This window comes from Bufo gargarizans, chromosome 11 (assembly GCF_014858855.1).
Source record: "Bufo gargarizans isolate SCDJY-AF-19 chromosome 11, ASM1485885v1, whole genome shotgun sequence".
In the NCBI taxonomy this organism is placed as follows: Eukaryota; Metazoa; Chordata; class Amphibia; order Anura; family Bufonidae; genus Bufo; species Bufo gargarizans.
The window spans coordinates 92265671-92292113 of record NC_058090.1 but is presented as its reverse complement, the minus strand read 5'-3'; the positions used below and the strand labels follow the sequence as shown (position 1 = coordinate 92292113).

The 26443-nt window shown below is 43.5% G+C and overlaps 1 pseudogene; it reads left to right on the top strand.

Moving 5' to 3' along the window:
• Positions 1-431: 431 nt before the first annotated feature.
• LOC122921925 lies at positions 432-26204 on the top strand (annotated as a pseudogene).
• Positions 26205-26443: the final 239 nt, after the last annotated feature.

The window sequence follows — 26443 nt, the reverse complement described above, 5'->3', positions numbered from 1 at the left end:
CTGTACTACACAGCTTCTAACAGAAGATATGGCTGGTGACAGTTGAAGATTTAAACTGAGCATGTGCGACCACCCCAGTTAGATGGACAGAGCAGTAAGGAAAAGAACAAACAGCAGGTGGTTGTCTACAGATACATTTTAAAAACGTATAATGGTGGCCATATTGGATGTTAGACTAGACTCACACTTGTGCTGGAGCGTGCAGATATCGCAGTATGCTACACTGTATTTTCCAGGTAAAATAACAGAAATCCTATGGAACCCCTCATAGTCAGCGGGGACTGTTGGACGCAGGGGCATCATTTTATCTATTCCCCATCGCGACGGAACAGAAAGCCGGAAATGATAACGCAGATGTGAACCTCACCTACCCAGTTAGCGAAGGCATCATGGCCTAATGTAAAAAATGTATTAATATTCTCCATCGCCTTTGCAGCATCGGTGGATCTATTCCTATCGTCTTCTCCTATTTCTCTGAATTCCTGGCCCAGGAAAAGCGGGGAGAGCATCTGAGCTGGCTGTCCATGTTCTGGATGATCGGGGGGATCTACGCCTCGGCCATGGCCTGGGCTATCATTCCTCATTATGGTGAGTAAGGTCATTCTAAATAAGCAGGGGCTACAGCTGGGCTTATGGAAATCAGGGGGAGTGTCCTTTCTGCTGCAGCTCTTCTCCCTACCACAGCTCACGGGGGTGTCCTTTCTGTCTGGCAGCTTTCTCCCTATCACAGCTCAGGGGATATGTGTCCTTTCTGCTGCAGCTCCTCTCCCTACCACAGCTCAGGGGGGGGGGGGGGGTCCTTTCTGCTGCAGCTCTCTCCCTACCACAGCTCAGGGGGGGTTCCTTTCTGCTGCAGCTCTCCCTTTCACAGCTCAGGGGGGGTGTCCTTTCTGCTGCAGCTCTCCCTTTCACACCTCAGGGGGGGTGTCCTTTCTGCTGCAGCTCTCCCTCTCCTACCACAGCTCAGGGGGGGTCCTTTCTCTGCTTGCAGCTCTCCCCCCTACCAAAGCTCGAGGGGGGGGGGGTGCTTTCTGCTGCGGCTCTCCCCCTATCACCGCTCAGGGGTGTGTCCGAAATCTAAAACTGGGTGGTAACTTCACGTAGAGTAGACATGGTCATTGTGCTATGCCACATCCTCTAGAAATACATCACGCAATGGTTGATACTGAAGGCATCAATTAAAGGGACCACAGAAATTTGCATTTAAGTCATCAAGTTTTCATAGGAATAATGGAAGTCTTATGTTTGCTGATGTCTTGTTGGTCGGCTATGGGGTGTGGTGCAGGACAATATCTGTAAATCCCGAATTCACCCTCCTGTGTCCACACTTTGTTTTGTTTGTCAGCCTGTGCCCTGCCTGGTTATTGTAGCAGCAGCCTCATCTCTCACACCATGTGGCTTCAGCTACACACTACCGCCTGTTCCCTGCTGTAAGCCTTTATAGAATACCCAATAGTGACACCTAGTGTCATGATTTAACACTACAATTTCCCATTAATTACTTGTAATTAGGGGGGCGTAACTACCATAGCGGCAGACCATGCGACTACAGGGCCACAGGGGTCCTAGTTGGGATCATCTCTCTTCTACTGGGGGTGAAAACTTGGTCTGGACTCTACCCTCTAAAGGAACAACTTTTAGCAAAGTGAGGCAGTGGAAAAAAATGGCCCAAGGCGGAAACCCTTCTGTCCTGTGTGGGCGGCCTGGTTGGATCAGGTCTACGTCTAGCCTTATCTCACCGTCTTTCATCTCTCGACAGGATGGAGTTTCCAGATGGGTTCGGCATATCAGTTCCACAGTTGGCGGGTGTTTGTCTTGGTTTGTGCATTTCCTTCTGTGTTCGCCATCGGAGCTCTGAACACCATGCCAGAGAGTCCTCGCTTCTACCTAGAGGTAAGATATGAACCTCTATCCTGAAGAATGTTCTGAGATGGCTTAATATTTATCCTACGCAGGATATACGTGTCATAAAGTGGTAGTCTCCTGCCTGTGACCATGGTTTTCTAGGTTCTTCAGTATCTGATCGGTGGGGGTACGAAAACCGGGGACTCCTGCCGATCAGCAACTTGAGAAGACATCGGCACTCACAGTAGCACCACGACCTTCTCCATCCTCACCAAGCACAGCACCATCCATTTGATAGTGGCTGTGCTTGGTATTGCAGCTCAGCCCATTCACCTCAATGGGGCTGAGCTGCGCCTAGGCCGTGTGACCGAATAACGTGACATCACATGGCCTTCTCGCTGCTTACCCTAGGCCAGTGACATCACGTTCATTGGTCACTTGGCCTAGGCGCAGCTCAGTCTCATTCAAGTGAATGCGGATGAGGCTGCAATACCAAGCATAGCCACTACAGATAGGTCATCGGTATAAAGAAGTCAGAAAACCCCTTTAATCTGCAGTGTCCAGACATGTCTCTGGTCACCCAAGCAGGGGATGCCCTGCCAGCCACAGGAGGATGGCCCACCTTTAGCAACCTGTCTGTACGAGGCCCTTCCAGCTGAGCATCAGAAGCCCAGGAACCAGGGGCGCACCACCAATGAGGCCAGATGAGGTTACATCTGGTAGGGGTAAGAGGGCAGCGGAAGGGCCACGGGCAATGAGTGCTTTCATTGTGGCAAAGGGGTTAGGTTCAGAAAATTGGCCATGGGGGGGTGGCGCCGTTTTCTTTTTTTGACGCTTAGGCGGCAGAAAGGCTAGGCTGCACCCCTGCTAAGCTGAGAGTGGGTCTTAGCGGTTCAGTGGAGGCAAAGCTTCATGGGTGTGATGGGCCACAGAAGTGGCGGGACTTGCCAATAAGCATTCTCATTCAGTGACAGCAAGCAGAGATCCTTGAATGTTGAGATGATGATCAGTGAAGGTTAGAATTCCGATTTCAATGTATGTTCACTAGCTAGCAATACACCATCTACCAGGGTAACCCAATGCAGGGTATCACACCGCTCTTCAGACGCAGTCATCATTTTGCGCTTTATTACCCAAAGCGCTTTGCATTGACGATAATAATTCCTTTCTGAAATCTCTTTAGAATTGGAAACACGATGAAGCCTTGGATGGTGCTAAAGCAGGTCCATGACACAAACATGCGAGCCAAGGGCCACCGGAAAGAGTCTTCTCCGTAAGTAAAGATGTTGCTTAGCACCCATTCCCAATAAATCGAATGCGGAAAAGGAAGCAACTTTGCAATAGGTAATAAAATAAATAAACAAACAAACAGGTCTAGGCGTCTCCATGGTAACAGACAACACCAAGGTTCTGTGTAGTCTGATGGTGCAGTCCTCTCTCTTCCATTTTTCGCCCTACCTCTTGCCAGAAGTAGAAGGCAGATGTGACTGCAGGATCAGACTACGCGGAGTCTTGTTTGCGGTCTGTTACCATGGAAACACGTAGTCTGCATAGGATTTCTTTTTTTTTTTTAATTAACACCTATTGTCAAGTTGTCTCATTTAATATGCATGGAGGGAATAAAAGACGTTGTCGGTCACGATGGGCGTGGCCTTGAATTGAAAATAGCTTTATCGCTCATTTGGTGGCATACAGTCTTTGTAACCCTTTATTGACTGGCTGGTTTTGTCTTTACAGGTCACTCAGATAAAGTTCATTAAACAAGAGGATGAACTGATTGAGATCCAGTCAGACACAGGGACGTGGTACCGGCGCTGGATGATCCGGATACTTAATTTGTCTCAGCAGGTAGGCGCCGGGAGCGGAATGTCTCTGATGAGTTAACCCTTTGTGCCTGTTTCACTCTGGCCAAATGTGCTGCGTACTTCGCAGCAGAAACCGCCGCTGCCGCGGTTTACTTTGCATACCATGGACCCGCTTGCACCTTAGATCTATTGAATAGACATGGCGCCAAGAAGGGTTATGTTCTATCTTGGCACAGTCACGCCTTTAAACCGCCGATCTGCAAACTGCAGTGCGGCGGAATTTTGCGGCCAAAATTCCCTTTTAATTTACATAATTTATATATATATATTTTTTTAAACATTTTGTATTTATATCCATGTTCTAAGCACTGGGACCTTTTCATGCTTTGCAGGTTTGGTCTAATTTCCACCAGTGCTTTGCCCCAGAATACAGACGCATCACCCTGATGATGATGGCGGTTTGGTTCACCATGTCTTTCAGGTTGGTATATTGTTCTAGATGGCAGCGCGGGACGAGGCGTCTTGGGTGTCAGTAGAGTTTTCCATGTTTCTGTTCGTTTTACAGAAGCTGCTTTGGTTGCTAATAACAGCACTTAGTTTCGCTCACGGCCTCCTTGCTCCGTCAAATTCTGAACTGCTCCGTGAAATTGCTATCGTCATGGCAACCGCTGCAGGACCGTCTGGCTTCCTCCTCTCCGGACGAGACTCGAGATGGAGTCTGACAATCTTTGGTCTTAGCTAATTCACATTTCCGTTTCAATGAAGTAGATCTGACGGCATTAGTCCCGATCGGTATTGAGCTGCCGCCCCGATACCACTCAGCTGTCAGATCTCAGGAGTCCAACGTAATTATTACCTCCGACAAGTGATGCTCAGCCAACATCTCCTCCACCCTGAACATGGCCTCCCACCACTTTTGATATAGTCGTCATTAGAGTTTAGCATTTTTCAGCCAGAAATCAGAGGAACCCGAAGAATGACAAGCTCAGATCATGGCTTCTGACCACCCAGCTGCGCTGCTGGGACCATGCCCTGTACAGCCGGGTGGCCAGAGCCAGAGAACCGTAACAGGATGGACCTCTACGGCAGTACTGTAGACCTTTCATCCAGAAACCTAATTCTCCTAGAGGTTGGACCACCATCGATGATAAAACGAACATGGATTCAGTGATAGGAATTTGGTTCCTATGCAAAGAGACGTTTGTAGCACCACTGTTTGGCTCTTAAAGGGGTTGTCCAGGATTTTGATGCTATCCTCAGGGTTGGCCATCAATATCAAACCAGCAGGGGTCCAACACACCGCACCTTTGCAGGTCAGTAAGGCTTTAAGGCAAGAGGCGTTGGTGCCACCACAACCTATAAACCAGGGATGCTCAACCTGCGGCCCTCCAGCTGTTGCAAAACTACAACCCCCAGCATGCCCTAATAGCTGTCTAGGCTTGCTGGGAGTTGTAGTTTTGCAACAGCTAGAGAGCTGCAGGTTGGGCACCCCTGCTCTAGACTCTTTGGGGGACATTTATCAAGACCAACGTTTTCTTCGCCAGTCTTTATACCACCCGCTACACCAGAGGGTGCGCCAAATTTATGAAGAGGCGCACTCCTATCATAGATTTAGTGCATCCTTCCGCTGGCCGTGTCTCAAATCTGTGGCAGCCAATTCAATCCATTCATGCCAGGAAACTGTCGTGAATAAAGATAAATGCGACGGACTTGCAGTGACGCCCCCTCACCACACTCTGTCGTGAAGGGGGTAAAGTGGCAAATTTTGCAGAAAATATGCCGTGCGACAATCTGTGTGTTTTTCACATGCTAAGGGCTCATGCACACGACCGTATGTATTTTGCGGTCCGCAAAAAATACGGATGACGTCTGTGTGCATTCCATATTTTGCGGAACGGAACAGTTGGCCCCTAATAGAACAGTCCTATCCTTGTCCGTAATGCGGACAATAATAGGACATGTTATATTTTTTTTGCAGAACGGAAATACGAACATAAGGAAACGGAATGCACACAGAGTACCTTCCGTTTTTTTTGCAGGCCCATTGAAATGAAACAGAATCGACACGGAAAGAATATACATTAGGGTCTATTCACATGTCCGTAGTCTATTGTGGATCCGCAATACATCCGGCCGGCACCCCCCAGAGAACTGCCTATTCCTTGTCTGCAATTGCGGACAAGAATAGGACATGTTCTATTTTTTTTGGCGGAAGTTCGGGACCGCGCTCCAGAAATGCGGATGCGGAGAGCACATAGCGTGCTCTCCGCATCCATTCCTGCCCTGTTGAAAATGAATGGGTCCGCACCCGTTCCCAATATTGCGAAATGGATGCGGACCATTTGTGGACGTGTGAATGGACCTTTAGTGTGCATGAGCCCTAATGGCTCATGCACATGACCGTATGTATTTTGCGGTTTGCAAAAATGGATCCGCAAAAAATATGGATGACGTCTGTGTGCATTCCCGTATTTTGTGGAAGGGAACAGCTGGCCCCTAATAAAACAGTCTTATCCTTCTCCGTAGGCCTCTTGCACATGACCGTTGTTGTGTCCCGTGTCCGTTGTTCCGTGATTTTTCTGCGGACCCGTTGACTTTCAATGGGTTCGTGGAAAACTCGGCTAATGCACACGTTTGTCATCCGCGTCCGTGATCCGTGTTTCCAGTCCGTGAAACAAAATAAGACCTGTCCAATTTTTTTTCACGGACAACGTTTCGCGGACCCATTCAAGTCAATAGGTCCGTGAAAAAACACGGAGGCACACTAGATTGTCATCCGTGTCCACGTCCGTTTTTTTGCATGGCAAACTTGGACTTATATTTTTTTTTTACTTTCCTCATGTCTGAGATCCTCCAAAAATAAAGGAAGACACACGGAAAACAAAACGGACACGGATCACGGAACAACGGAACCCCTTTTGGCGGACCGCAAAATAATACTGTCGTGTGCATAAGGCCTTATGCAGACAATTAATAGGACATGTTTTTTTTTTTAATGGAAATACAGACATACGGAAACGGAATGCACACGGAAGTACCTTCAATTTTTTTTGCGGACCCATTGAAATGAATGGTTCAGCAAAAAAAACGGAATGGACATGGAAAGAAATATGTTCGTGTGCATGATCCCTAAGTCACATAGAAATCACATAGTAAATGTTCCCCTTTAGGCGTAAGCACCCATTTCTACCTTATCATTGGGGCATACATACTGTAGATAGTAGGGTCCTGTGCAAGAAAAGTATGTGAACCCCGTTACTATGTAAGGACTTCCTCCCCCCTCTTCACGTTCCTTGAGTGATCCAGCTGCATAATTCTGAGGAAAATGACAACATACAGCAGAAAACAAAAGACCAGAAAAGACTAAAATAAAGAAAAGAGCAAAACAAATGCTAAAAGAAAACCCAGAGCAGAGTGTGATCTTTAACGTGGATGCCTGTGAAATGTAATGGCACATCAGTATAAGCTCCTTCTAAGCTTGAGTCTCGTCTTGCCTCGTAGACGCAGTGCCTGTAGTCAGCACATTTCCTGAAGCTGCCCTCGAAAGATTGGAGAAGAAGAGTTTTTGTTAGCAAAAAGGACACCGAAGAGTTGTATATAAAATCCATGTGATTTTGTGTTCAATGTTTGACTGGTATAAAGGGCCTTGAAAACGCGTAGAAATAATATCTAACCAATTACCTGGCATGGATGCCACCACTGTCTTCTACACAAGATGCATTAACTCCCCGTTTCCGTCTGGGCTTTTCAGGACTGAAGCTTGTAGATTGATTCCCCCCAAATAACCCTTAATTCAAGCTGTCAGGGAGATAATTAAAATGCCATATTCCCAGTTACTGCTTGCCATTCCTTGGCTGCACATTAAAAGAGGCAGAAATGACTTACTAATGAAGTTATAGGCCTGCGGTCCGACACTGGGAGAGGAAAACGAGATCGGAGGCTTTAGGGGAGAGGAGAATGTAGAATTATGTCGTGTGCGGTTTCTGCTGCTGCTGGCGGAAAGACGATATCTGGAAGGACAGAACATAACAACGAAGTGGAAGGAGAGCAGTTTATTGATGTCAGGGGATATCAGAGAACGCTCGTTTTATTGAGATGCTATTTATTTGCAGTATGAAAGTATCATAAGCTGAGAAGGGACACCTATGCAACCTAAAGGGCCACTAAACGAAAAGACCTGTGCCGCCTGTAGTAGCCTACATCATCTGTTTCCACAAGTGTATGCATAACAGAAGACTAATGCAACTCAATTTAGCTACTCGTTTCCCATACTGTGACTCCCTTGTATATGTGGAAAGTAGAGAGATGACGCCCAATATTCATAAGAAAACATATTAATAGGTAATTTATGTAGAAATGCACGTTGAGGCCTTCTTAACAGACAATTATATCTAATTTGTTGTAGGGATTGTTGATTTAGTCACTATGTGCATCCATGTTTAGATTGGCCAAAAAATCACTGAAATTCTGTAGCGTACCCCAATCCTAGAGTAACTCCACCCTAGAGTAACCCAACCTAGAGTAACTCCACCCTAGAGTAACCAAATCCTAGAATAACTCCACCCTAGAGTAACCCAATCCTAGAGTAACTCCACCCTAGAGTAACCCATCCTAGAATAACTCCACCATAGAGTAACCCAATCCTAATAATAACTCCACCCTGAAATAACACCCCCCTATAATAAATCCATCCTAACTAACTTTACCCTGGAATAACTCCCACCCTAAGATAAATCCACTCTGGAATAACGTCACCCTAGGATAATCCACGCCAGGAAGGAAAACTCCACTGTAGCATAATTCCACCCTAAAACAGTTCTCTACCAGTTGCATGAATGATATATGAATTTGGAGTAAATAAATGCCCTAACTCCTTCAAGATGTTTTTTTTTTCCTCTCATCTGGTCCTTATTTCTCTCTCCAACACTGTATGGTGAAGAGTTATCAATATGTGCCACCATGACTCCCACCAACTAATGGATGACAATACCAGTCAAGACTGAAAGTATTGTGTGGCTCGTAGCTGAGAGAAGTCTCCTGCTTCTTCCATCTTCCAGGAGAGAAATCCAGGGGTTGTCCAAAGTTGGGTATATATATGGAAGTCGGGGAAAACAAAATCTTCTCTTTAACACGTCTCTATTATTTTCTCAGCTACTATGGACTGACGGTTTGGTTCCCAGACATGATCAAACATCTTCAGAACATTGACTATGCCTCACGCACCAAATTTCTCCAACGAGAGGGTGATCAGCTTCAACTTTAACTTTACTCTCGAAATCAAGTCCCACGATAACGGAGAATACCAAAATGACAAGTAAGAGCAAACAATGCCCTTGTTGTTTTTGGACTAATTCGTACTAATAGTTTACACACATTGAAGGTGACCTCTCAGAAGGATGCAACCTAAATTGTTCAAAGGATTTACTCTAATAATTTGTTATACTGTTTACTAGAATTATATTTAAAATACATGAATTAGCTATACATCAGAAAGGGGACAATAACCCATTAGTGAACCAACCTAATTTAATATTAAAGGTGTTAAACATTTTAAAAAATCTATATGAGAGCAATGTCTCTCTACCTGGAGATTTGACCACATAAATGTACACAAAAAATCAGAACTTAGAAATATATAATCATCTGTGTGTTCCAGGAGATCAGCCAAATACTCTCCTCCTCCTCCTAGATAACCCAATCCTAGAATAACTCCACCCTAGAGTAACCCAATCCTAAAATAACTCCACCCTAGAGTAACCCAATCCTAGAATAACTCCACCCTAGAGTAAGACAATTGGCTGCAGCAGGAACATCCCACCTCTGTCCGTCTGTATAGTAGATAGGCCAATTAATGTAGTTTATGGGGAAATAGTCTTTAAGTGGGCTGTTTTGTTAGAAAACTTGTTGTTAAAACCCCTGTAGAAGTTTCCATATTAGATGTCACCCATAGTTGATAGAGATGTTAAAGGGACAGAAAAACAACCCAAGGGGAAGGAGGCATGTTCTTCAAGAAACAGGTGCTGGTATCCCCAACTGCAGGGATTGACCTTTTGAAGTATAAGGATGAACCACAGAGTAGGCACTGGAGGTTTGCTATATACAATATCATCTTATGATCTTGATAGAACAGTCTAAGGTCGACGCTACCATGTATTCAACCTTTTCATGTGGCAAGTACAGTGTCTGCTGAGATGTAAATAATTACACCTCTTGCTTTGTTTCAAAAGATTCATTGGCCTCAAGCTAAAGTCTGTTATATTTGAAAATTCCTTGTTCAAGACTGTTACTTTGAAGATATCCATCAGTAACACTTTCTTCAGAACTGTACTTTCATCTCCACCATGTTCTACAACACAGGTAATGACTTCTTCTCATTTTTCAAAATGGTTTTTGTTTCTCTGCATTGAAAAAGTCGAACATATAAAAGCACAAATCTACATAATCTTGACAAATATGAGGCCTGTTATTATTATTTACAAGAATATAGCTACTATAATACTGCTCCTATGTACAAGAAATAACTACTATAATACTGCTCCTATGTACAAGAATATAACTACTATACTGCTCCTATGTACAAGAATATAACTACTATAATACTGCTCCTATGTACAAGAATATAACTACTATAATACTGCTCCTATGTACAGAATATAACTACTATAATACTGCTCCTATGTACAAGAATATAACTACTATAATACTGCTCCTATGTACAAGAATATAACTACTATAATACTGCTCCTATGTACAAGAATATAACTACTATAATACTGCTCCTATGTACAAGAATATAACTACTATAATACTGCTCCTATGTACAAGAATATAACTACTATAATACTGCTCCTATGTACAAGAATATAACTACTATAATACTGCCTATGTACAAGAATATAACTACTATAATACTGCTCCTATGTACAGAAATAACTACTATAATACTGCCTCCTATGTACAAGAATATAACTACTATAATACTGCTCCTATGTACAGAATATAACTACTATAATACTGCTCCTATGTACAAGAATATAACTACTATAATACTGCCTCCTATGTACAAGAATATAACTACTATAATACTGCTCCTATGTACAAGAATATAACTACTATAATACTGCTCCTATGTACAAGAATATAACTACTATAATACTGCCTATGTACAAGAATATAACTACTATATACTGCTCCTATGTACAAGAATATAACTACTATAATACTGCTCCTATGTACAAGAATATAACTACTATAATACTGCTCCTATGTACAAGAATATAACTACTAAATACTGCCTATGTACAAGAATATAACTACTATAATACTCTCCTATGTACAAGAATATAACTACTATAATACTGCTCCTATGTACAAGAATATAACTACTATAATACTGCTCCTATGTACAAGAATATAACTACTATAATACTGCTCCTATGTACAAGAATATAACTACTATAATACTGCTCCTATGTACAAGAATATAACTACTATAATACTGCTCCTATGTACAAGAATATAACTACTATAATACTGCTCCTATGTACAAGAATATAACTACTATAATACTGCTCCTATGTACAAGAATATAACTACTATAATACTGCTCCTATGTACAAGAATATAACTACTATAATACTGCTCCTATGTACAAGAATATAACTACTAGGGGCGGAGTTTGGCCGCTGAGCTGCATGGCTGCCGGTGACTGAGCTCCTCATCCTAGCCGGCACAACCCCCTTTTATAGCACCTTTTAGAAGCTTGAAATGGGCAAAGTGGAGAGAGATCGCCCCAGGGAACCTGCTGACCCACCTGTGAGCCGCTCCAAACAGCCTGACATGGAGAAATTCCTGAGGAAAGCTGCCAAGGGCACCGCTGCTGGGACACCTAAGATGGCGCCGGCTCCTTCTATTCATTCCGATCCGGATGAATTTTCGGAAGCGGGAAGTATTTCGGATGCTTCCGAATATAAAAATCGCAAGCGGGGAACGAATCTTTCAAAAGCGATCCTTCGCGAAATTTTGGACTCTGCGCTAGCTCCCCTGAAGCAGGACTTGACTGAAATAAAGCCCGATCTCCGATCCATCGGCCAGAGAGTCGCTGCACTGGAAAACTCGCAAGACGCGATTATTCGCTTCGGTGAGGAAACTGCTCCACCCTCGGATCGCATAAAGATCTTCTTAACGATGCCCTCCTGCGAATTGAAGATCAGGAAAATCGCAGGCCGTAGACGTAATATTCGCATCCCGCGGCCTCCCTGAAATATTCGCATCGGAAGTTCTTGAAAAAAAATCGCGAAAGAAATATTCGCGAATCTTTTAACTCCAGAAAGAGCAGCAAATATTGTCATTGAACGCATACATCGCGCTCTTCGCCCAAGCCAAAGGCTTCAGACCCTCCGAGAGATGTTGTCTGCGGTATCCTCAGTTTTGTGGACACTGCGGCTCTATTGAAGCCAGTAAGAGGCGGACCGCCTGGAATATGAAGGCTCGCAGCTGCAGTTCTTTCAGGACTTGGCACCTTCCACGTTGGCAAAGAGACGTATTTTGCGTCCGCTTCTTGAAGTTCTTAAATCTTCCGGACCCAGTTCCGCTGGCTGTACCCCTTTGGCTTGGCCGTCGTCAAAAACGGACGGCAGATCACCATACGCACGCCTCAGGACCTATCCGGGGCCTGGGTCCCACTGGGTATTGCTCCAATTGAAAGTTCCGTCCTGGATGCCGGCAGACCAGGGAGATCCTATACCCTCGCCTCCGACTGCAGACACCTGGTCCCTTGTGCCTGCCGGGAAGAAATCCCGACCCAGTCAGAGTTCCCAGGCCTCCGCTGCTGCGGGTCGCTCTCCTCATCGCTGATTCTTCTCTGCTACGTTGGCCACCATTTTCGCCGTTCACAGTTCAGGTGTTCTCCTGAAGTGGACCTCCGGAAGTTACGGTTTTCTCCTGTTATATTGTTCAGGACATGCATAGGAGCCGGTCTAGCCTTTTGACATGGCCTTTCTAGGTGTATCCAGGCCTTTGTTTCACCTCCCTGAGGACTTCACCTCCTGAATGTTATCTACCTCTTCCCTCCCACCCCCTCTGCACAGGGGATTTGTTGCCGTTGTTTCCCTCATTGACTTCCTTGTTACCTGATGGCCTTTTCATGGCCTCTCCCAGCTCTACGAGACCCCCCGCCTGATGGATCCCGGCACCAGGCCGTGATGAGAAGGATCCTCTGATTCCCAGCGCTCCGTGGAGCTCTTAGGTTCTGCAATTCTGTGATTATGATTTACTGTTTGCATTATTGTCTCCCTTCTTTTGCCTCATGTGTTTCCCCTTCTGTGTCCTCTTATCCCATCCTAATGTTCTTACTTGGTTCGCTCAGATTATGATTGCTTTGTGCTTTCCTGCTGACTTAACATGGCTTCTCTTATAGTTTCTTCCCTTAATGTCCGGGGCCTGAACGAGCCGTGCAAAAGATCCCAGGTGATTTCCTTACTACTAAAAGACAAAGTCTCAATAGCCTTTTTTCAAGAAACACATTTCCGGGCAGGTAAGATTCCCAATCTTCCTTCCAAAAAGTTCACTCAGTGGTTCCACAGCGCACAGGCCTCCGCTAGCCGGGGTGTCAGTATTGCCATTCACAAGCAGGTACCCTTTGCGGTTACAGCCTCCTCCTCGGATCCTGATGGCCGGTACTTATTTGTGAAGGGCTCTATAGCGGGCACACCGGTTACACTGGCCAATATTTACGCGCCAAATAGGGGACAGGTTGCATGGCTGGTTCAGACCCTCGCTGCGCTGGCTGCATTCAAACAGGGTATGGTAATTCTGGGGGGAGATTTTAATGTGACCCTAGACCCACTTCTGGATTCCTCCTCGGGGAAATCGGCTATCACTCACGTACGTCTTAGACGCCTGAAGGTGGCTCTGCGTAAACTAGGTGTTATTGATACCTGGCGTACCCTGAACCCCACGGGTCGTGACTACTCGTTCTACTCCCATGCCAAGTCCTCACACCACAGATTAGACTATGTCTTTCTCTCCTCTGAGCATGTCAAACAAATTGTAAACACCCGAATAGGCAACATCACGTTGTCGGACCACGCCCCTGTCTTTCTGACAGTTTCGCTGTCCACTCTCCCTACACGGGAATGGAACTGGCGTCTCAATGAGACCATCATCCAGGACCAGGTGTCATCGGGGAAAATAGCCACCTCCCTCCAGGAGTTCTTCAGTACTAACACCGCAGGTCCCTCCCCTCCCTCCCCCGCTGTAATCTGGGAAACCCACAAGGCCGTGATCCGTGGAGAGCTTATCGCTCTCGGCTCCCATCTTAAAAAACAAAGAGCCCAGGCCATGTCCACCCTCCTATCCCGTATCGCCACCCTCGAGCTCAGCCATAAGCAATCCCAAGCGTTAAGCCTTGCGGAGGAGCTTTCTGTCGCGCGATCTCAATTAAAAGATATGTTGAACGTTACTTCAGCTAAATTACTCCTTCGTGCGCGCTTCAAATCCTACGCACATGGCGACAGAGGGAACAGACTTATGGCGGCGCTAACTAAACAACAATTTTCTGACTCCTTCATTCCGGCGATCAAAGATGCGGCGGGCAATCACCTTAAGTCTACCCCTGATATAGCCAAAGCATTTTGTGCCTTCTACGAAGACCTTTACAACCTCCCGCCCCCTCCTGGGTCATCTCCCTGCTCCGTCGCGGAGGCCTCGAATAAATTCCTCTCCTCCCTTCAGCTTCCCTCTATATCCCCGGATCAGTCCTCCCAACTATTAGCTCCCATCTCTGGCCCGGAAGTCCTGAAAGTCCTAGCCACTATCCCCTCCGGTCGCAGTCCCGGCCCTGACGGTTTCACCATCTCTTATTATAAACTTTTAAATCTGTCCTAGCCCCTCAATTTAGCTCCCTATGTAATTATCTCCTGGGTGGTGGCCACCTCCCTGCCCAGTCACTCACAGCCCACATCACCATTATCCATAAGGAGAATAAAGACCCGTTGCAATGTGGCAGTTACCGCCCTATCTCCCTACTAAACACGGACATTAAATGGTGGGCTAAGATCCTGGCTCAACGGATTCAAAAAGTTCTCCCGGATGTTATTCACAAAGAACAAGTTGGCTTTGTCTCTGGCAGACAGGGTAATGAGAATACTGTTCGCCTCCTTCATCTCATGAACTGGGCACGGTCTACCTCTACCCCGCTAGCTCTGCTGAGCACTGATGCAGAGAAGCTTTTGACAGAGTGAGCTGGCAGTATATGTCACTGGCTCTGTCGAAATTTGGCTTTCCTGACCAACTCATTTCCGCTATTCCTCTCTCTGTACTCTGCCCCCTCTGCCAGGGTCAAAGTCAACGGCACTCTTTCACCCGCCTTTGCCATTACTAATGGCACTAGGCAGGTTGCCCTCTCTCCCCCTCGCTTTTTGTGATAGTCATGGAAACTCTCCTGTGCAAAATCAGGCAAGATCCCGATATTGAAGGTCTCCAGAGAGCCTCCCACACTCACCTCACGGCGGCTTTTGCAGACGACCTCCTTATTATGACCACGAACCCTGAGACATCCTTCCCCCGCTACACTCTATATTTGAAGAATTCGGTTGGGTCTCCAATTTCAAGATCAACTATAGCAAATCCCTTGCCCTGAATGTTACATGTAAACCCGCTCTTGTTGCGTCGCTTAAACGCTCCACCCCCTTCACTTGGGCCGCTCGGGACATCACATTTTGGGGATTCACATCTCTGCGAATCTGAATGACCTTTACAGCCTTAATTACACCCCTATGCTCAACTCAATTAAATCCCATCTACAGTCGGTAAACTTCCCTTCATCTCCTGGATAGGCAGGAAGAATTATCTCAAGACCTTCATTGTCCCCAAACTCCTATACCTGCTGCAGACGTTGCCCATATGGCTCCCGCGCTCGTACTTTACAGAGTTGCGTAGGAGATTCTCCCTTTTCCTCTGGTCGAACAAACCATCTAGGATAGCTTACTCCACATTGACGAGGGAAAAGAGGTTTGGTGGCTTCGGCCTTCCCGATGTCCACCTGTATTACACTGCCACGCACCTAAATAGGTGCTTCTCTCTTCTTTCCCGAAGCCCCCCAAATCTATGCACAGCTCTAGAGCGAGGCCTCGTTACATACAAAGATTATCTCGTCCTGTGGGGGGTCCGTAGCTGTACGCCCTCACATTCCTTTGCCTCCCCCATTTGGAAGGGCATGCTCGTTGAATGGGCTAAACTCTATAGATCTAAAGATCTGAGATTCCCGAATCCTCGCCTCCCTCTGCACTTATTGCAAAACTTAGTTCATCCCGAGACCACTGCCCCTTCAGGTGTTTGGTATCAGTTGTCTAACCACACACTACAGGAGGTTGTATCTGCGAGTGGGGACTTGGCATGGGACACGATTCGGGCCTTGCCTGAGGTTCGAAAGCAATCCTTCTTGGCTCTTGCTGCCTTTCGCAAGGATATCTGCGATTTTGAAACTCCCTCCCTTCTGCACGGAAGAATCCACCTGGCTGGAAAAGAAACTAGATATGCCGATCCCCCCGAAGAAGCCCCTGTCAACTCTCTACAAGGAGTTACTCTCTTCCACACCCCCAGTACTATCCTTTTTAGTGGCCTGGGAGAAGGAGCTCTCGTACCCCCTCTCAGAACCCGAAAAAGCATTTATCCTCTCCAACTCTCACGGATTCAGTCGTTGTATCAAAATACAGGAAAATTCCTTTAAGCTTCTTACGCGTTGGTACAAAACGCCTGAATTCCTCCATAATCTTAATCACGAAATACCCGATCAGTGCTGGAGGTGTGGAACAGAGAAGGGGTCCCTATCTCACATATGGTGGTCCTGCAGTCTAATCCGTCCCTTCTGGACACAGATTGAGAGCCTAATCGGGCGCATTTGCGGCTCCCCTATAAGTCTAGATGCGCAATTAGTCCTGCTTTGGTGCCCCAATATAACCCTCGCCCCTTCTAAAAACAACCTACCAACGTTACTTCTAACTGCTGCCCGCCTGCTAGTCCCTCTGCTGTGGAAGAACGACTCTGCACCTACGCTGCTGATGTGGCAAGAGAAGTGGATCAGATATGTCGTTTTGAAGAACTGGCTCACTGGGAATCTCACACTCGCCCTCGTTTTCTGGACATATGGAGTCCCTGGAAAGCCTATCGCCACCCGGCGTCTGAAAGACCCTGTCATGATCTGACTGACACCGCCATTATTGTACCCACCACCCCCCTCCCTCCCTCTCCTCCTCCCTTCTTCTTGTTTGGTATTTCTTTATCCCTGTCCGTTGTCCTGTTTGTCTATTTGTGTTCCCCCCCCCCCCTTCATTTGTTTGACTTTTGTTATATTTGATTGCACTATTCTGATGCCATCTGCGTATGGCGTTTGCTGTATTGTGGCACTTTATATCTATTGCTTTCTCAATAAAAGAGATTTGGTAAGATATAACTACTATTACCTACTGCTCCTATGTACAGAATATAACTACTATATACTGCTCCTATGTACAAGAATATAACTACTATAATACTGCTCCTATGTACAAGAATATAACTATAATACTGCTCCTATGTACAAGAATATAACTACTATATACTGCTCCTATGTACAAGAATATAACTACTATAATACTGCTCCTATGTACAAGAATATAACTACTATAATACTGCTCCTATGTACAAGAATATAACTACTATAATACTGCTCCTATGTACAAGAATATAACTACTATAATACTGCTCCTATGTACAAGAATATAACTACTATAATACTGCTCCTATGTACAAGAATATAACTACTATAATACTCTCCTATGTACAAGAATATAACTACTATAATACTGCTCCTATGTACAAGAATATAACTACTATAATACTGCTCCTATGTACAAGAATATAACTACTATAATACTGCTCCTATGTACAAGAATATAACTACTATATACTGCTCCTATGTACAGAATATAACTACTATAATACTGCTCCTATGTACAAGAATATAACTACTATAATACTGCCTCCTATGTACAAGAATATAACTACTATAATACTGCTCCTATGTACAAGAATATAACTACTATAACTGCTCCTATGTACAAGAATATAACTACTATAATACTGCTCCTATGTACAAGAATATAACTACTATAATACTGCTCCTATGTACAAGAATATAACTACTATAATACTGCTCCTATGTACAGAATATAACTACTATAATACTGCTCCTATGTACAAGAATATAACTACTATAATACTGCTCCTATGTACAAGAATATAACTACTATAATACTGCTCCTATGTACAAGAATATAACTACTATAATACTGCTCCTATGTACAAGAATATAACTACTATAATACTGCTCCTATGTACAAGAATAAACTACTATAATACTGCCTCCTATGTACAAGAATATAACTACTATAATACTGCTCCTATGTACAAGAATATAACTACTATAATACTGCTCCTATGTACAAGAATATAACTACTATAATACTGCTCCTATGTACAAGAATATAACTACTATAATACTGCTCCTATGTACAAGAATATAACTCTATAATACTGCCTCCTATGTACAAGAATATAACTATATAATACTGCCTCCTATGTACAAGAATATAACTACTATAATACTGCTCCTATGTACAAGAATATAACTACTATAATACTCTCCTATGTACAAGAATATAACTACTATAATACTGCTCCTATGTACAGAATATAACTACTATAATACTGCTCCTATGTACAAGAATATAACTACTATAATACTGCTCCTATGTACAAGAATATAACTACTATAATACTGCTCCTATGTACAAGAATATAACTACTATAATACTGCTCCTATGTACAAGATAACTACTATAATACTGCTCCTATGTACAGAATATAACTACTATAATACTGCTCCTATGTACAAGAATATAACTACTATAATACTGCTCTATGTACAGAATATAACTACTATAATACTGCTCCTATGTACAAGAAATAACTATAATACTGCTCCTATGTACAAGAATATTAACAGTAAATCGAATACAGCGGCTCACCCCTGTCACGTATGGGTAGGTGCTCACCCTCTGGTCCTACCCCCAGGACCCCAAAGGATTCAAAAAGGTAATATGTAAAGTGAGGGGGCACACACACAGAGAAACAGTATGGAAACAATTAACGGATGAATAATTAATATTTATTACTCTAAAAACACTCCCCTAAAAAGATATATATAAAACATACATAAAATAATAACAACCTATAATTAATTGTCATGTAAATCCACTGATATGGGGTAATAATGTCGATTGTTCAGCTGCAGTATTCTGGATAGTACTGGGTATAATAAAATAAAATTCATCCAAATGGTATCCCACTTTGTACGGTACTGTGGCACAAACAAGTATGCAATGTCCAGAAGGTAACTCCAACAGGTGTATTTTACTTTCAATGCAATGGAACAATGCTGCTGGCTATATTCAATGTCCAGTATTCAGAATAGCATGCGTGAATGTTTGCACAGATCCTCAGATTACTCACAGTGTCCAGCCGCTTGCAGTCTCCCGGTCTCACCCGGTCTCACCCCCTTATTGTACGGTAACGCTGGTTTTCCAGGTAGCCGAACACGGCCGTCTGTGGCGTCCCACGTGACCTGATGCTCTGGGGTTCCGGGCGGACACTACGATGACGTCACTGCTATGCGGCGGTATTTCAAATCTGGTAGCGGATCTCTTCTGCTGGCAACTTGATATTTAATTTCTTTATTTTATTCTTTTTGTTGAATCCACGCTCACTCCACAATGCCAGACGCGTTTCGGGGTCTTGCGCCCCTTCCTCAGTGGCCACTGAGGAAGGGGCGCAAGACCCCGAAACGCGTCTGGCATTGTGGAGTGAGCGTGGATTCAACAAAAAGAATAAAAGATAAAGAAATTAAATATCAAGTTGCCAGCAGAAGAGATCCGCTACCAGATTTGAAATTACCGCCCATAGCAGTGACGTCATCGTAGTGTCCGCCCGGAACCCAGAGCATCAGGTCACGTGGGACGCCACAGACGGCCGTGTTCGGCTACCTGGAAAAAACCAGCGTTACCGTACAATAAGGAGGGGTGAGACCGGGTGAGACCGGGAGACTGCAAGCGGCTGGACACTGTGAGTAATCTGAGGATCTGTGCAAACATTCACGCATGCTATTCTGAATACTGGACATTGATATATAGCCAGCAGCATTGTTCCATTGCATTGAAAGTAAAATACACCTGTTGGAGTTACCTTCTGGACATTGCATACTTGTTTGTGCCACAGTACCGTACAAAGTGGGATACCATTGGATGAATTTTATTTTATTATACCCACAGTACTATCCAGAATACTGCAGCTGAACAATCGACATTATTACCCATATCAGTGGATTTACATGACAATTAATTATAGGTTGTTATTATTTTATGTATGTTTTATATATATCTTTTTAGGGGAGTGTTTTTAGAGTAAAATATTAATTATTCATCCGTTAATTGTTTCCATACTGTTTCTCTGGTGTGTGTGCCCCTCACTTTACATATTACCTTTATGTACAAGAATATAACTACTATAATACTGCCTCCTATGTACAAGAATAGAACTACTATAATACTGCTCCTATGTACAAGACTAACTACTATAATACTGCTCCTATGTACAAGAATATAACTACTATAATACTGCTCCTATGTACAAGAATATAACTACTATAATACTGCTTCTATGTACAGGAATATAACTACTATAATACTGATCCTATGTACAAGAATATAACTACTATAATACTGCTCCTATGTACAAGAATATAACTACTATAATACTGCCTCCTATGTACAAGAATATAACTACTATAATACTGCTCCTATGTACAAGAATATAACTACTAAATACTGCTCCTATGTACAAGAATATAACTACTATAATACTGCTCCTATGTACAAGAATATAACTACTATAATACTGCTCCTATGTACAAGAATATAACTACTATAATACTGCTCCTATGTACAAGAATATAACTACTATAATACTGCCTCCTATGTACAAGAATATAACTACTATAATACTGCTCCTATGTACAAGAATATAACTACTATAATACTGCTCCTATGTACAAGAATATAACTACTATAATACTGCTCCTATGTACAAGAATATAACTACTATAATACTGCTCCTATGTACAAGAATATAACTACTATAATACTGCCTCCTATGTACAAGAATATAACTACTATAATACTGCTCCTATGTACAAGAATATAACTACTATAATACTGCCTCCTATGTACAAGAGTATAACTACTATAATACTGCTCCTATGTACAAGAATATAACTACTATAATACTGCTCCTATGTACAAGAATATAACTGTAGCTAATCGCTCTTGCTTTGCAGACTGTTTGACTATAAGTTCATCAACAGTCGGATTATTAACAGCACGTTCCTGCACAGTAAGGAGGGATGCCAGCTCGACTTCAGCGACGACATTAATAATGCCTACATGATCTACTTTGTGAGTTTCCTGGGGACTTTGGCGGTACTACCAGGGCAATATTGTCTCCGCACTGCTGATGGACAAAATCGGGCGTCTCCGTATGCTGGGTGAGAAAAATCAGTGCTCTGCCAAAGATTCACTTTTAGGTCAAATTTAATGTATTATGCTATATTTATTATTATTAGGGCTTCTTAGTCTAATTTGGGGCAGCCTCTTTCTGCGATCCTTGGGTGTCTCAGCTTGAGGTTTTTGGCTTCCCCTACAGCACCATGAAAGGGACAAATAGTGGCAGTAGCTAAGAGGAGTACCCACGAGAGACAGAACAGTTTAGAGTTGCGTGAATACAGGACCAATGAAGGCAAACATTTGTTGATAATAGAAAGTACATACTGCCCCCTACTGGGAGTATGATTTTATGTGTACTTTATCAATAAACCAAGATCAGTCCATTACCCTCAGAGGGGGCTTTAACCCCCATCAAGTTGGGCACCAAGTAGTGGCACTGCCTACTGCTTCCTCCCATAGGAGAGTGGTTTGGTTTGATATCTACAAAAAAGCTGGGTTATCATAAATATCTTAGGCTACTTTCACACTAGCGTTTTTGCTGGATCGGCAGGGTTCAGCAAATAAGTATAGGACCTGTTCTATTTTACACAGATAACTCATCGATACCAATGGACACTGTGTAATACCTCATTTTCCCTGTGGTGGTGCTGCCAGGGAACACTTACTGTCTGTTTCCCTCCAGATAAAATCTGATCGCTAGGATCCCAGCAGAAGGGCATTTAGTGATCAGCTTATTGTCAAGGGACCCTTCTAACAAGTAGGGATTGTCCAAAGCAGAGCATCCCTTAAATAAGACTAAAGGTGTTATAATTCCATGAGGTGCCCTGATGACAGGCTAACAGTTGGATGGGCAGCTCTAATTACAGCTAATTTACTTTTGTGATGTGTTTCTTAAAGAGCACCCATCAGCAGGATCAACCCAACTAAACTAGTAATACTCCCCGGCAGCGTTGGTTCTGTGTTCTCCCCTGTCCCTTATACTATAAACAGAGATAAGCAGGGTGTTCTAATGGTGATAGATAATCAGTTCTCACCTCTCCTGTGTTTTCTCTTGTCCTTGTACTATAAACAGAGATACGCAGGGTGTTCTAGTGGTGATAGACAATCAGTTGTCTATTCTCCAGTGTTCTCTCCTCTCCTTATACTATAAACAGAGATACGCAGGGTTTCTAGTGGTGATAGACAATCTAGTTGTCTATTCTCCAGTGTTCTCTCCTCTCCTATACTATAAACAGAGATACGCAGGGTGTTCTAGTAGTGATAGACAATCAGTTCTCACCTCTTCTGTGTTCTCTTCCTGTCACTTATACTATAAATGTTGATAGATAATCAGTTCTCACCTCTCCTGTGGTCTATTCTGTCCTTATACTATAAACAGTGATAAGCAGGATGTTCTAGTAGTGATAGACAATCAGTTCTTACCTCTCCTGTATTCTCTCCTGTCCCTTATACTATAATCACTGATAAGCAGGGTGTTCTAGTAGTGATAGACAATCAGTTATCACCTCTCCTGTGGTCTCTCTCGTCCTTATACTATAATCACTGATAAGCAGGATGCTCTAGTAGTGATAGATAATCAGTTCTCACCTCTCCTGTGGTCTCTCCTGTCCTTATACTATAATCACTGATAAGCAGGGTGTTCTAGTAGTGATAGACAATCAGTTATCACCTCTCCTGTGGTCTCTTCTGTCCTTATACTATAATCACTGATAAGCAGGATGCTCTAGTAGTGATAGATAATCAGTCCTCACCTCTCCTGTGTTTCATTTTAATCAGAAGAATCAACCCTGCCATGCCTAGTTTTAATAAGGTTCATCCTGCTGTCAGGTCCTCTTTAAAGTGCTGCTATAGAGAAATGTGGCTGCTGTTTTCCTAAACAGTGCCACACCTGTTTGGTGGTAGGTTGTGTGTGGTATTGTAGCTTAGCTCCATTTGGAGTGAATAGAGCTGAGCTGCAATGCCATGTTAACCTGTGGACAGGTATGGCACTGTTATTGGAAGAAAGCAACCCATTTTTTTCTAAAATAGATCCAATTCCATAAGTTATGCTTTGATAGATGCAGAGCACCTGGTGGGATATTTCAGTGACTGATCTGTCTGTCTTCCCAGCTGGTTCCAGTGTCATGTCATGTATTAGCTGCTTCTTCTTATTCTTCGGGAACAGTGAATCGGCCATGATTGCTCTACTCTGCCTCTTTGGTGGAGTCAGTATTGCCTCTTGGAATGCTCCTGGATGTCCTGACGGTGGAGCTCTACCCCTCAGACAAAAGGTATGGTTCTTTTTCCACTCGCTGATTACAAAGTAGAATATACTCCATTTCTCAGACTCTCCATTATATTATCCCCTGTTCTTGGTATTTTAGTGGTATAGTTGTTGTGGTAGAGTCTACTTGGTGACACAGAGGAAAAGGTAATGGTATAATGCACACAGTGATGTCACAGTGCAGGGATAATGTACATAGTGATGTCACAGTACAGAGATAATGCACACAGTGATGTCCACAGTACAGAGATAATAAACACTGATGTCACAGTACAGGGATAATACACACAGTGATGTCACAGTACAGAGATAATGCACACAGTGATGTCACAGTACAGAGATAATATACACAGTGATGTCGCAGTACAGAGATAATGCACACAGTGATGTCACAGTACAGAGATAATAAACACCAGTGATGTCACAGTACAGGGATAATGCACACATTGATGTCACAGTACAGAGATAATGCACACAGTGATGTCACAGTACAGAGATAATGCACACAGTGATGTCACAGTACAGAGATAATAAACAGCGATGTCACAGTACAGGGATAATACACACAGTGATGTCACAGTACAGAGATAATGCACACAGTGATGTCACAGTACAGAGATAATGCACACAGTGATGTCACAGTACAGGGATAATACACACAGTGATGTCACAGTACAGAGATAATATACACAGTGATGTCGCAGTACAGAGATAATGCCACAGTGATGTCGCAGTACAGAGATAATAAACACAGTGATGTCACAGTACAGAGATAATATACACAGTGATGTCACAGCACAGGGATAATACACACAGTGATGTCACAGTACAGGGATAATGCACACAGTGATGTCACAGTACAGAGATAATGCACACAGTGATGTCGCAGTACAGAGATAATGCACACAGTGATGTCGCAGTGCAGGGATAATGCACACAGTGATGTCGCGGGGCAGGGATTATGCACTCCATGATACCATAATACAGGAATAATGCACTCAAAAAGATCACCAATATATTGTGACAGCATAAGAGAAAACATAGATATGCTGGTCACATGCAGGCACTGTATAATGCACACATGTGGTACCAGTACAGGAACAGTGCAGTGATATCACAGGAACATAGTCAAACTGGGGCTCCATTCAATTTTCCACCTCCCTTTCTATTGTCCATGGTCATCTTACGTCGGAGTGAAAACGAGACCCCTTAGTTGTCCATGGTAGTGCGGCCTAGTCTTCCTGGTGCACTTTTTATCATCTCTGTTTTTTCTTGTATGGCCTCCCTCCTAGATGCCGTATATATCAGACATTACAATATACGATTGTTTTTAATTCATGTAAATGCAGATGTATTAATATTCAGATTTGTAGACCGGTACAGCCCCTGGCGCACACACTGGAGGAGACTACGAAACCGTGATTAGTGTGCGAGGGTCGTTTTCTCCACCAGGAGAATATCTTATAAAGTAATTACATGCGATGAGTCACTCAAGACGCGTTAGATTTGGAGCATTTCCATCCAGGGAGCTAACAGCAGAAATGTAATGTTAGTTAGGCCAAACACATTAGATAGCTGTCGGCCAAACGCTCATTCCTCCTGATCTTCGCCCCTCCCATACACATGCAAATATGTTCTCAGTAGGTGGAATTAGATGTTGTCAGACATCTCCTTTCAGAAAAAAAATTGAGCATTTTGAAATCCATCTACCCAATCCTTCTTTCCAACAAAAATCTGCCATTGGGTTACAGCCGAAACCCATACACATTAGAAGGTCAGTTGGTCCCACAGAAATCGGTAGCTGCAGCCATTATTGATCTGATGTGTATGGCGAGCTTTGAGAGACGATGACATCCAGTCTCATGACTCATTAGGGTATTTTGAGATCGCTGACCCTTCCTCAGTCCTATCAGAGCAAAAAACAGCTGCAGACTAAGACTTTGGTTCTGAAGGACCAATGATGTTCATTAAGATTGTGGTTCCTCTTGCAGTTCGAAGGTAGGAACCTGAGCCAGAATACCCTCTTACCTGGAAGTATTATATTCAAAGAGGCGTTGATTAAATCTATATCTAAACGTGCCTGACATGTTAGATGTATACCGGTCAAATCCACCATTTCTGGTAGGACCAGCTGACCTCCAAATTATATGGTGGTGTTCTGACTCCTAGATATCAGAAGAAAGAAGAGTTGAACCCATCCTATTGATCTCAAGGGAGATAAGTTCCTGACAGAGGTGTCTGGCAGCAGCTTATTTCCTTCTCCCCATTAAGAACACATGCTCATGTGTATTGGAGAGTTGGAAGACCTGTCGGCTCAAAACTATGGCCACCTTAAGTGATCATGCTTGAGAAAGATGCTCTTTAGATGGGACGCTCGACATTATATGTTTAAAATATTGAGATCTATGAATGAGGTATGTGCAGTGAAATTTCTTATGCCTCCAGGATATTTAGGATACTAAAAATATTCTTCTAAATTCTAATATATATTATTTTCTATCTAATTCCAGAACGACTGCCTTCGGATTCCTGAATGCCCTCTGCAAGTTGGCTGCTGTCCTGGGGATAAGCATTTTTACCTCCTTCGTGGGGATAGCCAAAGCAGTGCCCATCCTCTTGGCCTCTGCTGCATTGGCCCTGGGTAGCTTTTTAGCCCTTAAATTGCCAGAAACACGAGGCCAGGTGCTTCAGTGAGATTCACCATTGTAAAAAAAAAAGAGAGTAGATTAGTAGACACTGTGAAATGTCTTTTTTTTTGTTGCTATGTGTGGGGCCCCTTCCCCATATCCTCTTCCCAGAAATGTTTGGTAAAACAATATGCATATGTGTCACTGAAAATGTATCAAGGACTGAACATTTTGCACTATTCTAAGTTTCAGAGCTTCCTCCATGATTAGTATGGGGATTAGAAGCACTAGACTTTGTGTAGAGCA